Source organism: Piliocolobus tephrosceles, chromosome 13 (genome assembly GCF_002776525.5).
Source record: "Piliocolobus tephrosceles isolate RC106 chromosome 13, ASM277652v3, whole genome shotgun sequence".
Classification (NCBI taxonomy): Eukaryota; Metazoa; Chordata; class Mammalia; order Primates; family Cercopithecidae; genus Piliocolobus; species Piliocolobus tephrosceles.
This window is the reverse complement of record NC_045446.1, coordinates 12,104,846-12,115,647: the sequence shown is the minus strand read 5'-3', so window position 1 is coordinate 12,115,647 and position 10,802 is coordinate 12,104,846. Positions and strand designations below refer to the sequence as shown.

Genomic DNA, 10,802 nt, shown 5'->3' with positions numbered 1-10,802 from the left:
TACTCTGCTGACAAACACCAGCTCACTTGCAAGGCCCAGCTCAATGCCTCTTTCTCTGGGTAGCCTTCCCACCACCTCTGTCTTCCTGGCAGAATTCATCTGTGTCCCCGCCCCCGGTGCTCCTGGGGCCCTTGCACGGACCTCTGCTGCTCCGAAGGCTTCCTGCTGTAATACTCCATGTGCACAGCTGAATCCCTGACTCGACTCTGCTGAGAAGGTTGTGCTTTTTTCTATTTTGTACCGAGGTAAACGGGAGGCATTGGAACAGTTTTAAAGGAGCTGCGCAACAGGATCGAATTTGTGCTTTGAAAGATCGCCGGGGCAGCCGCGTGGCAGACGGAGGCAGGGAGAGGACAGAGCCAGGGAGAGGGCGTGAGAGGCTTCTGTCATTGTCCAGAATGGAGTCGCAGCCGTGGAGACGGAGGTGGAGGTGGAGGTGGGAGAGGTGGAAAGATTCCAGAGATATTTGGGGGAAAGCTTCCCCCTAGCCAGTGGTCCCCAAACCTGGCTGTGTACCCCAATTCCCTAGGCAGATTTTAAAAAACAGGTTTCTGGGCTCTACTCAAGATGCACTTAAATGGGATCTCAGGGGCTAGAGCCAGAATCTGTTTTTTCTTGTTTTGTTTTTTGTTTCTTTTTCTTTAGACGGAGTCTCACTCTGTCGCCCAGGCTGGAGTACAGTGGCTCACTGAAACCTCTGCATCCTGGATTCAAGTGATTCTCCTGCCTCATCCTCTCGAGTAGCTGGGATTACAGGTATCTGCCACTATGCCCAGCTAATTTTTTGTATTTTTAGTAGAGATGGGATTTCACCATGTTGGCCAGGCTAGTCTCGAACTCCTGACCTGGTAATTCGCCTGCCTCGGACTCCCAAAGTGCTGGGATCACAGGTGTGAGCCACAGTGCCTAGCCCAGAATCTGTTTTTTCTTTTAAATTATCATTATGAGGCTGGGCATGGTGGCTCACGCCTATAATCCAGTACTTTGGGAGGTTGAGGCGGGCGGATCACCTGAGGCCTGGAGTTCGAGACCAGCCTGGCCAAAATGGTGAAAGCCTGCCTCTACTAAAAATACAAAAATTAGCCGGATGTGGTGGCACACACCTATAACCCCAGCTACTCAGGAGGCTAAGGCTTGAACCTGGGAGGCGGAGGCTGCAGTGAGTCGAGAGCCACTGAGTCACTGTACTCCAGCGTGGGCGACAGAGCAAGTCTCTGTCTATCATTTTGGTGGAAAAAAAAAAAGAACATATAACATAAAATTTATCATCTTAACCATCTTTAAGTGGACAGTTGAGTAGTGTTAAGTATATTCACATCATTGTAAAGCAGACCTCCAGAACTTTTTCATCTTGCAAATCTGAAACTCTATACCCATTAAACAACAGTTTTCCATTCTCCCTCCCAACCAGCCCCTGGGCAACCAGCATTCTACTTCTGTTTCTATGGATTTGACTGCTTTAGATACTTCATATAAGGGAGTCATACAGGATCTGTCTTTTCGTGACTCAGAATCTGTATTTTTAAAAAATTCAGTCGTCACAGTGGCTCACGCCTGTAATCCCAGCACTTTGGGAGGCCGAAGCAGGCGGATCACTTGAGGTTAGGAGTTCAAGACCATTCTGGCCAACATGGTTAAACCCCATCTCTACTAAAAATACAAAAATTAGCCGGGTGCAGAGGTTCCAGTGAGCCAAGATTGTGCCACTGCACTCCAGCCTGGGTGACAGACCGAGACTCCATCTCAAAAAACAAACAAGCAAACAAAAAATGAATCGCCAAGTACTTCTGATGCAGCTGGTATGTGGTCTGCAGTTTGGGAACCACTGTCCACCTGGCTCAAGCTGAAAGGTACCCTCTGCCTGTGTGTTTCCTCTTAGGAGCAAAATCAGATCCTAGCACCCCCAGAACCTGGGGTGGGCATTTCCTTTTGACCTCTGCGGAGAATTTTCTCCTAGACAGGCTTCTCTCAAAGTCTACTAGAGTCAGATCAGGTAGTAACTCTACACCCCACATTATTATTAATGTTCATGACCTACATTTATATCATGTTTTAGATGCTGCTACTCAAAGCGTGGCCTCGCATTCCTTGGAGCTGATTAGAAATGCAGGGTCTCGGGCCACCCCCACGGCTGAATCCGAATCAGCGCATTAAGAAGTTCCTCGGGGAATTCGTGTGTGCGGTGCATTGCAGCGTGGGAGCACAGCTCCAGGGTTACAGAGTGGCATCTGGCAGGAGTTGGGGGAGGGAGGCCTGACCCCAGAGAGGAGAGGTAGCAGGAGAGGTAGCTGAGAGGCTGGGAGGCGGCCCATGCTGATGTGAGCCTGGTTTTGTCTCTCTCATCCCACTGCCTCAGTTCCCATTAAACGAAGCTGTCCCCACGGACCTGTCAACGGCTTCCTGGTGGCTTAGTCCCTGGACCTCCATCACAAGTAGCCCTCCCAGGCCTCAGCCACCAATTCCCAGGGCCGCCTGGCTATGGGAAGATGGGTCTGTGCTTGGCTTTCTTATTCCACGGCTCGGCCTGCCACAAACCCTTCCGGCAGAGCACCTGCTCTTGTGACATCCCAGCAAATCCCATCCGTTTGCACTAGTCTCAACGGCTTATTGGGCACTTACTAAATGCCAGGGACTGAGAAAAGGACTCTGCAGGCACCAGGTCATTTGGTCCTCACAAAACCCCATGAGGATGCTGCAAATATTATCTGCATTTGGCAGACAAGGAAACCAAGGCTCAGAAAAGTAAAATAACTTGTACAAGCTCCCATAATTAATAAGTGCTCAAGGTGGGATTTGAACTCTTGTCAGTCTGCCGGGCCTGAGTCCTTAACTAGAATACCTCCATTTTTGCTGTTTTTATGGAGGACACTGAAGTTCAGTTTTGCAATCTGCCCAGGGTCATATGGCTGTTAAGTGCTGGGCCTGGGGCTTGAACTCAGGATGGTGTATTCCCAAACCTCAAATTCTTAACTGCTGGGCTGGTTTCTTTATCCCAGGGGTCCCTAGCTCCCAGGCTGTGGACTGGTACTGGTCTGTGGCCTGTTAGGAACTGGGCCAGACATCATGGGGTGAGCGGACGGCAAGTGAGAGAAGCTTCATCTGTATTTACAGCCACTCCCCATCACTCTCATTACTGCCTGAGTGCCGCCTCCTGTTAGATCAGCAGCAGCAGTAGATTCTCAGGTGCACGAACCTTACTGTGAACTGCACATGTGAGGGATCTAGATTATGCACTCTTTTTTTTTTGAGGCAGAGTTTCGCTTTTGGTGCACAGGCTGGAGTGCAATGACGCTATCTCGGCTCACTACAACCTCCGCTTCCTGGGTTCAAGCAATTCTCCTGCCTCAGCCTCCCGAGAAGCTGGGATTACAGGCGCTTGCCACCATGTCTGGCTAATTTTGTATTTTTTTTTTTTAGTAGAGATGGGGTTTCTGTATGTTGGTCAGGCTGGTGTCAAACTCCTGACCTCAGCTGATCCACCCACCTCGGCCTCCCAGAGTGCTGGGATTACAGGTGTGAGCCACCGCTCCTGTTCTTATGCACTCCTTATACAGGTCCCTGATGCCAAAAAGTTTGCGGACCCCTGCTTTACCCCATGTTACAGATGGGGGAGCTGAGACAGAGATGCTGAGCAAGTCAGCCTGGGTGTGTGAGGTCTCCTAGTGCTGTTCTGTCCACTCCAATTCCAGCCGCCTGGGCTCACTCTGGCATCAACCTTCTCTGTCTGGGCTACCTCAGCAATAACCAGCACTAGGGGCTGAGTAATCCCCGCCCTGTGGGAGGCTGAGGCCGGAGGATCTTTTGAGTCTAGGGGTTCAAGACTAGTCTGGGCAACACAGCAAGACCTTGTCTCTACAAAAGATATAAAAATTAGCCAGGCGTAGTGGTGTGTACTTGTGGTCCCAGCTACTTGGGAGGCTGAGGTGGGAGGACAGCCTGAGTCTGGGTAGTTGAGGCTGCAGTGAGCCGTGATGGTGCTACTGCACTCTAGCCTGCACGACAGAGTGAGATCTTGTCTCAATAAATAAGTGAATGAAACCAGCACTGATGAACCAGAGTCCTTGGAGCCACACCTGCAGCTTAGGATGCCCAGGAGCAGGCCAGGTGTGGGGACTCTTGCCTATAATCCCAACACTTTGGGAGGCCGAGGCAGGGAGATCATGAGGTTAGGAGTTCGAGACCCGCCTCGAACTAAAAATACAAAATAGAGTCAATAGATAATAGAGTCAAACCCCGTCTCTACTAAAAATACAGAAATTAGCCAGGCATGGTGGCACGTGCCTGTAGTCCCAGCTACTCAGGAGGCGAGGCCGGAGAAACACTTGAACCCAGGAGGTGGAGGTTGCAGTGAACCGAGACTGCGCCACCACACTCCAGCCTTGGCAACAGAGAGAGACTCTGTCTCAAAAAAAAAAAAAAAAAGAAAAAAGAAAAAAAGAATGCTCAGGAGCTCAGCACAGTGGGGAGAAATGGAGATGGACACTTCTTGGCCCCACAGCTCTGTGCCCCAAGTGGGGAGCCGACTGCACACCTGGCCACAGGAGGTGGTGAAGTGCACCAACTGCTGGCAGATCAGGAGGTGGTGGAAATGGGAACTGACAGTGTAGGTGGAGCTTCTCACCCCTCAGGCACTGCCAGGAGCCCACCACAGCTGGGATGGTGGCCAGGGCAGGATGGGGCTTGCAGAGCTCCTGGGATGGCCCTTGGCCAGCCGAGCAGGGAGTGGAGGGTCTGTGAGGTCCTCATTAGCTCTACAACTGCAGGCGAGTTGCTTAACCTCCCCAGACTTCACGCCTCATCTATAATGTGCCTCATCTTTAATTTATTTTTTTGAGACAGAGTCTTCCTCTGTTGCCCAGGCTGTAGTGCAGTGGCACAATCTCGGCTCACTGCAACCTCCGCCTCCTGGGTTCAAGCGATTCTCCTGCCTCAGCCTCCCAAGTAGCTGGGATTACAGGCATCTGCCACCACACCCAGCTCATTTTTGTATTTTTGGTAGAGACAGGGTTTCCCCATGTTGGTCAGGCTGGTCTCGAATTCCTGACCTCAGGTGATCCACCTGCCTTAGCTTCCCAAAGTGCTGGGATTACAGGTGTGAGCCATGGTGCCTGGCTTACAATGGCTTCTTGTATGGCTGAGAGCCTTCAGAGCGTCACATATCTAAAGTGCCTAGCACCCAGTTCACATTATCACATGGGCTGGCCAAATCTAAGAGAGGCAATTTACACCTGGCTCCTGTCAGGGACAGGTGAATTATACAGTATATAGGAAAAATATGCAGTGCCGGCTACACAGTAAGCTGTATGTCAGTAACAGGTATTATCATTATTAGGAACAGGGACAGCTACATACTTTGCAGAGCCCAGTGCAAAATGAACTTGCGGGGCCCTTGCTCACACATCATGAAAAATTTCAAGGTGGCGACAGCAGAGCATTAAATCAAGCTCGAGCCATTTGGAGTGTAGGGCCCTCTGCAGCTGCAAAGGCTGCACAACCATGAGGCTGCCTGTGCTTGGGACACAGGACACCAGAATCTTTTTTTTTTTTTTTTTTTTTTTTGAGATGGAGTCTCGCACTGTCACCCAGGCTGGAGTGCAGTGGAGCAATCTCGGCTCACTGCAAGCTCCGTCTCCCAGGTTCACGCCATTCTCCTGCCTCAGCCTCCCGAGTAGCTGGGACTACAGGCACCCGTCACCACACCCGGCTAATTGTTTTTTGTATTTTTAGTAGAGTCGGGGTTTCACCATGTTAGCCAGCCAGGATGGTCTTGATCTCCTGACCTCATGATCCACCCGCCTCGGCCTCCCAAAATGTTGAGATTACAGGTGTGAGCCACCGTGCCCGGCCCAGAATCTTTATAACGGGCTCAGCTGTCTGTCCTTGGGAGGGTTGCTTGTCTGCTCAATGCTGGCAATGAGTAAGGCTTTGGGTTCCATGCCTCCCATGGTCTCCAGTTTATTCTGGGAGAGCCCCTTATTACCTAGGAACTCCTAATAGCTGCTGCTCAGCCCAGCCCCAGATACATCTGTCTGGAATAAGAGAACAGGATCCTTGAGTGTGAGGACAGAAGACCCTTTGAGGTCATCCCCTTCCCACCCCAAAATGGGGAGGACCTGCCAAGAATATGTGGGACCCAGTGATGGGGCAGGACAAAGACCCAGCCTCTGACTCCCAGCCTGGGAGCCCCATCTGGAAGAAGCAGCTCAGGCCTGATGAGGACGCCAGGGCTCCATGGCAGGAAGAGGGTGTGCTGGGGAGAAGGGGTGTGGGGAGGACAGTGCCACACCTGTCAGCCTGGGCTGTCCCTGGAGGAGGGGAGGGAGGAGTTTTTGTTCTCTTGGCTTCTCTGTGTTTTTTTGCAGTGGCACAAATTGCTTTTGTAATAACAGGAAAAAACGATCAACGAACCTTCATTTAAGAAAAAGCACAGTGTTCTCATGGGAACCAAGAAGACAAGGCCTTAATGCAAAGTATATTCTGAGAGAAGAAAACAAGAAAAACAGAGACGATTGGATTATAGCAATTGCTCTTATAACTCCTCCCCGCCCACCCCCCGATGAGCAGCTGGTTTGAAGGACTGAGTATCAAATCCCTGCTGAGCTCTGAGGTTCCAGGTGTGAATGGGGTGTGGGGACCACGTATGTGTCAGTGTGCGTGGGTGTGACTATGTGAGCAACTGGGTGTGTGAGATTCAGGCCCAGTCGGCTTGTCCAGAAGCCAGGCCTGAGATGTCCTGGGGGTGCTAACAGGAGTAGAGAGATCTCAAAGGAACACAGGTTTGAAACGAGGCAGAATTGAGTTGGAGTCCCAACCCCACCAACCCCACTTCTCTTCACCCCCCAGGCAGCGTAGAAAACAACGCCTGCCTCTCTCCAGGCGTCCTCGTGGAAGTGACAGAGTCTTTAAACCCTGCGTGGCAATCCCTGACGCACCGCTGTGATGCCTAGGGAAGACAGGGCAACCTGGAAACCCAACCACTTCCTTAAGATCATCCAACTATTAGACGATTATCTGAAATGTTTCGTCGTGGGAGCAGACTATGTGGGCTCCAGGCAGATGCAGCAGATCCACATGTCTCTCCGTGGGAAGGCCATGGTGCTAATGGCAAGAACGCCATGATGCGCAAGGCCATCTGAGGGCACCTGGAAAACAGCCCAGCTCTGGAGAAACTGCTGCCTTGTTTCCGGGGGAATGTGGGCTTTGCATTCACCAAGGAGGACCTCACTGAGATCACGGACATGCTACTGGCCAGTAAGGTGCCAGCTGCCACCCATGCTGGTACCATTACCCCATGTGAAGTCACTGTGCCAGCCCAGAATACTGGTCTGGGGCCCGAGAAAACCTCCTTTTTCCACACTTTAGGTATTACCACTAAAATCTCCAGGGGCACCATTGAAATCCTGAGTGATGTGCAGCTGATCAAGATGGGAGACAAAGTGGGAGCCAGTGAAGCTAAGCTGCTGACCATGCTCAACATCTCCCCCTTCTCCTTTGGGCTGGTCATCCAGCAGGTGTTCGACAATGGCAGTGTCTACAGCCCTGAAGTGCTTAACATCACAGAGGAAACCACATTCTCACTTCCTGGAGTGTGTCCGCAATATTGCCAGTGTTTGTCTGCAGATCGGGTACCCAACTGTTGCATCAGTGCCCCATTCTATCATCAACGGGTACAAAGGAGTCCTGGCCTTGTCTGTGGAGACTGATGACACCTTCCTGCTTGCTGAAAAGGTCAAGGCCTTCTTGGCTGATCCATCTGCCTTTGTGGCTGCTCCCCATGTGGCCGCTGCCACCATGGCTGCTCCTGCTGCTGCTGGTGCAGCCCCAGCTAAGGTTGAAGGCAAGGAAGAGTTGGAGGAGTCGGATGAGGATATGGGATTTGTTCTCTTTGACTAATCACCAAAAAGCAACCAACTTAGCCAGCTTTATTTGCAAAACAAAGAAATAAAGGCTTATTTTAAAAAAAAAGAAAGAAAGAAAGAAAAGAAAAAGAAAATAAAACATCTGCTTCCACGGTTGTGGCAGTGGGGTTTAAAGAAAAGGAGCAGGCAGAAAGAGCACACAGTAGGTGTTCGGCCAGCGTGAAGCCCCCAGCCCCTGACAGGCCACGACAGCCTCAGAGCAGGCAGAAAGAACACACAGTAGGTGTTCAGCCAGCGTGAAGCCTCCAGCCCCTGACAGGCCATGACAGCCTCAGAGCAGGCAGAAAGAGCACACAGTAGGTGTTCAGCCCGCATGAAGCAGGCCCCCAGCCCCTGACAGGCTATGACAGCCTGAGGCAGGACCTCATGGTGATCTATAACCTGACCCCAGAGGAGGACAGCAGGGAGGACAAATGGCACCCCAGGAGGCCAGAGCCTGGCGTCCCACCCTGTTACCCTCGTGCCCAGTGTCCAGGGGCTGCGGGTTAGCCATGGCCTGCCGCGGGGCCTTAGGAGAGACCCTCCAGCCATTCGGTGGAGCGTGGAGACCCCTCGTGGCCACACGGAGGACTGCAGCTGCAGCGTGTGACCTCTCGCCAGCAGCGGGGCTGCTCTACAGCCCTGGCAGAGCTCCGCGAACATTGCTTGAGCTCCTTTTTATTTTATTTTTATTTTTTGAGGCAGAATCTCACTCTCGCCCAGGCTGGAGTGCAGTGGCACAGTCTCAGCTCAACACAACCTCCGCCTCCAGAGTTCAAGCGATTCTCCTGCCTCAGTCTCCTGAGTAGCTGGGATTACAGATGTGCGCCACGATGCCTGGCTAATGTTTGTATTTTTAGTGGAGACGGGTTTTCACCATGTTGGTCAGGCTGGTCTCAAACTCCTGGCCTCAAATGATCCACCCGCCTCGGCCTCCTAAAGTGCTGGGATTACAGGCGTGAGCCGCCGCACTCGGCTGCTTGAGCTCCCTTTAAAGTGCCAGGGTTTATGCTTGGTGTTGTGGACAAAGAAAGGAAGTGATTCCCACCCCAGAGGAGCTACCACCGGGAGAGTTACAGAGGCTGGGCCGCCTTTTCCTACCTCCCACCCCTGTATACATCCATATAGAAGAGAACTCAGGGTTCAATCGGGGGACCTAGAGCAAGACACCCATTTTCCCATGCCTTGCTCCCCATATCAGCCTTATGGGGGTGGTACCCTGTAGAGTACCTGGAATAGTCAACAGGTCAAAAATTCTTATGATTATTGAAGGTGTGAAAGGACAGGTAAATTGAAGCCAAGTGCAGTGGCTTATACCTGCAATCCCAGCACTTTGGGAGGCCAAGGTAGGAAGATGGATTGATCCCAGGAGTTCAAGACCAGCCTGGGCAAAATAGTGAGACCCCATCTCTACAAAAAAATAAAATTAAAAAGTGAGCTGGGTGTAGTGGCACCCACCTGTAGGAGGCTGAGGCGGGAGAATTGCCTGAGCCTAGGAGTTCTGAGGCTACAGTGAGCTAGGATCCTGTCACTGAACTCCAGCCTGGGTGACAGAGTGAGGCCCTCTCTCAAAAAGATGGTGGAGCAGGTAAATTGGGTCAGAGTCATACTCCCTTGCTCCCCTCCAAGCAGTAGAAATTGCTAATACAATGCTTAAAACAAGGTTCATGATGTGTCAGACACTAGGAGAAGCCCTTTGCATGTGGTGCCTCATCTGATCCCTGAGGAGCAGGTACTATTCGCCTGGATGAGGAAGCTGATGCCCAGAGAGGTTTAGGCAATTAGGTTAAAGGGATAGATTTGGAATTTGAACCCAGGCCCATGAGGTTCCAGAGCCCAAGCTTTGGTGCACAAAGCAATGAGTGTGCCTAGCAGTGTCAGAGGTGTTTGAACCAGAGCAACTCCATCTTGAATAGAGGCTGTATAAAATGAGGCTGAGACCCTCTGGGCTTCCTTCCCAGGAGGTGAGGCATTCTTAGTCATAGGATGAGCTAGGTGGGCACACGGTACAGGTCACAAAGACCTTGCTGATAAAACAAGAGGCCAAGTAAAGAAGTAAAGCCAAATCCCACCAAAACCAAGATGGCGACAAAAGTGACCTCTGGTCATCCTCATTGCTCACTATATGCTAATTTAATGCATTAGCATACTAAAAGACACTCCCACCAGCGCCATCACAGTTTACAAATGCCATGGCAACATCAGGAAGTTACCCTATATGGTCTAAAAGTGGGAGGAACCCTCAGTTCCAGGAATTGCCCACCCCTTTCCGGGAAAGCTCATGAATAACCCACCCTTGTTTAGCATATAAGCAAGAAATAACCAAAAAATTAGCTAACCAGCAGCCCTCAGGACTGCTCTGCCTATGGAGTAACCATACTTTATTTGCTTACTTTCTTAATAAACTTGCCTTCACTTTACCGTATGAACTCACCCCGAATTCTTTCTTGCACAAGGCCCAAAAAGCCTTTCTTGGGGTCTGGATCAGGACCCCTTTCCAGTAACAATGGGGTTACTGGAAATGCATTTGCCCTCTGAGTCAGCAGTCCTGAGTCTACATTTTATTCTTATAGGTAGAGCTGAGCAAGGATGATGTACCAGGTAATTCACAGTAGCATGACTTCTAATAACGAAAGATTGGGGGCTGGGCGCATTGGCTCATGCCTGTAATCCCAGCATTTTGGGAGGCCGAGGCGGGTGGATCACTTGAAGTGAAGAGTTCGAGACCAGCCTGCCCAACATGGCGAAACCCCGTCTCTACTAGATATACAAAATTTAGTCGGGCCTGGTGGTGTGTGCCTGTAATCCCAGCTACCTGGGAGGCTGAGGCAGGAGAATCACTTGAACCTGAGAGGCAGAGGTTGCAGTGAGCCCAGATCCTGCCACTGCACTGCAGCCTGGGCA

General features: G+C 51.2%; 1 pseudogene; it reads left to right on the top strand.

Annotated features, from left to right (window-relative positions):
- Nucleotides 1-6,685: 6,685 nt before the first annotated feature.
- Nucleotides 6,686-7,893, top strand: LOC111524353 (annotated as a pseudogene).
- Nucleotides 7,894-10,802: the final 2,909 nt, after the last annotated feature.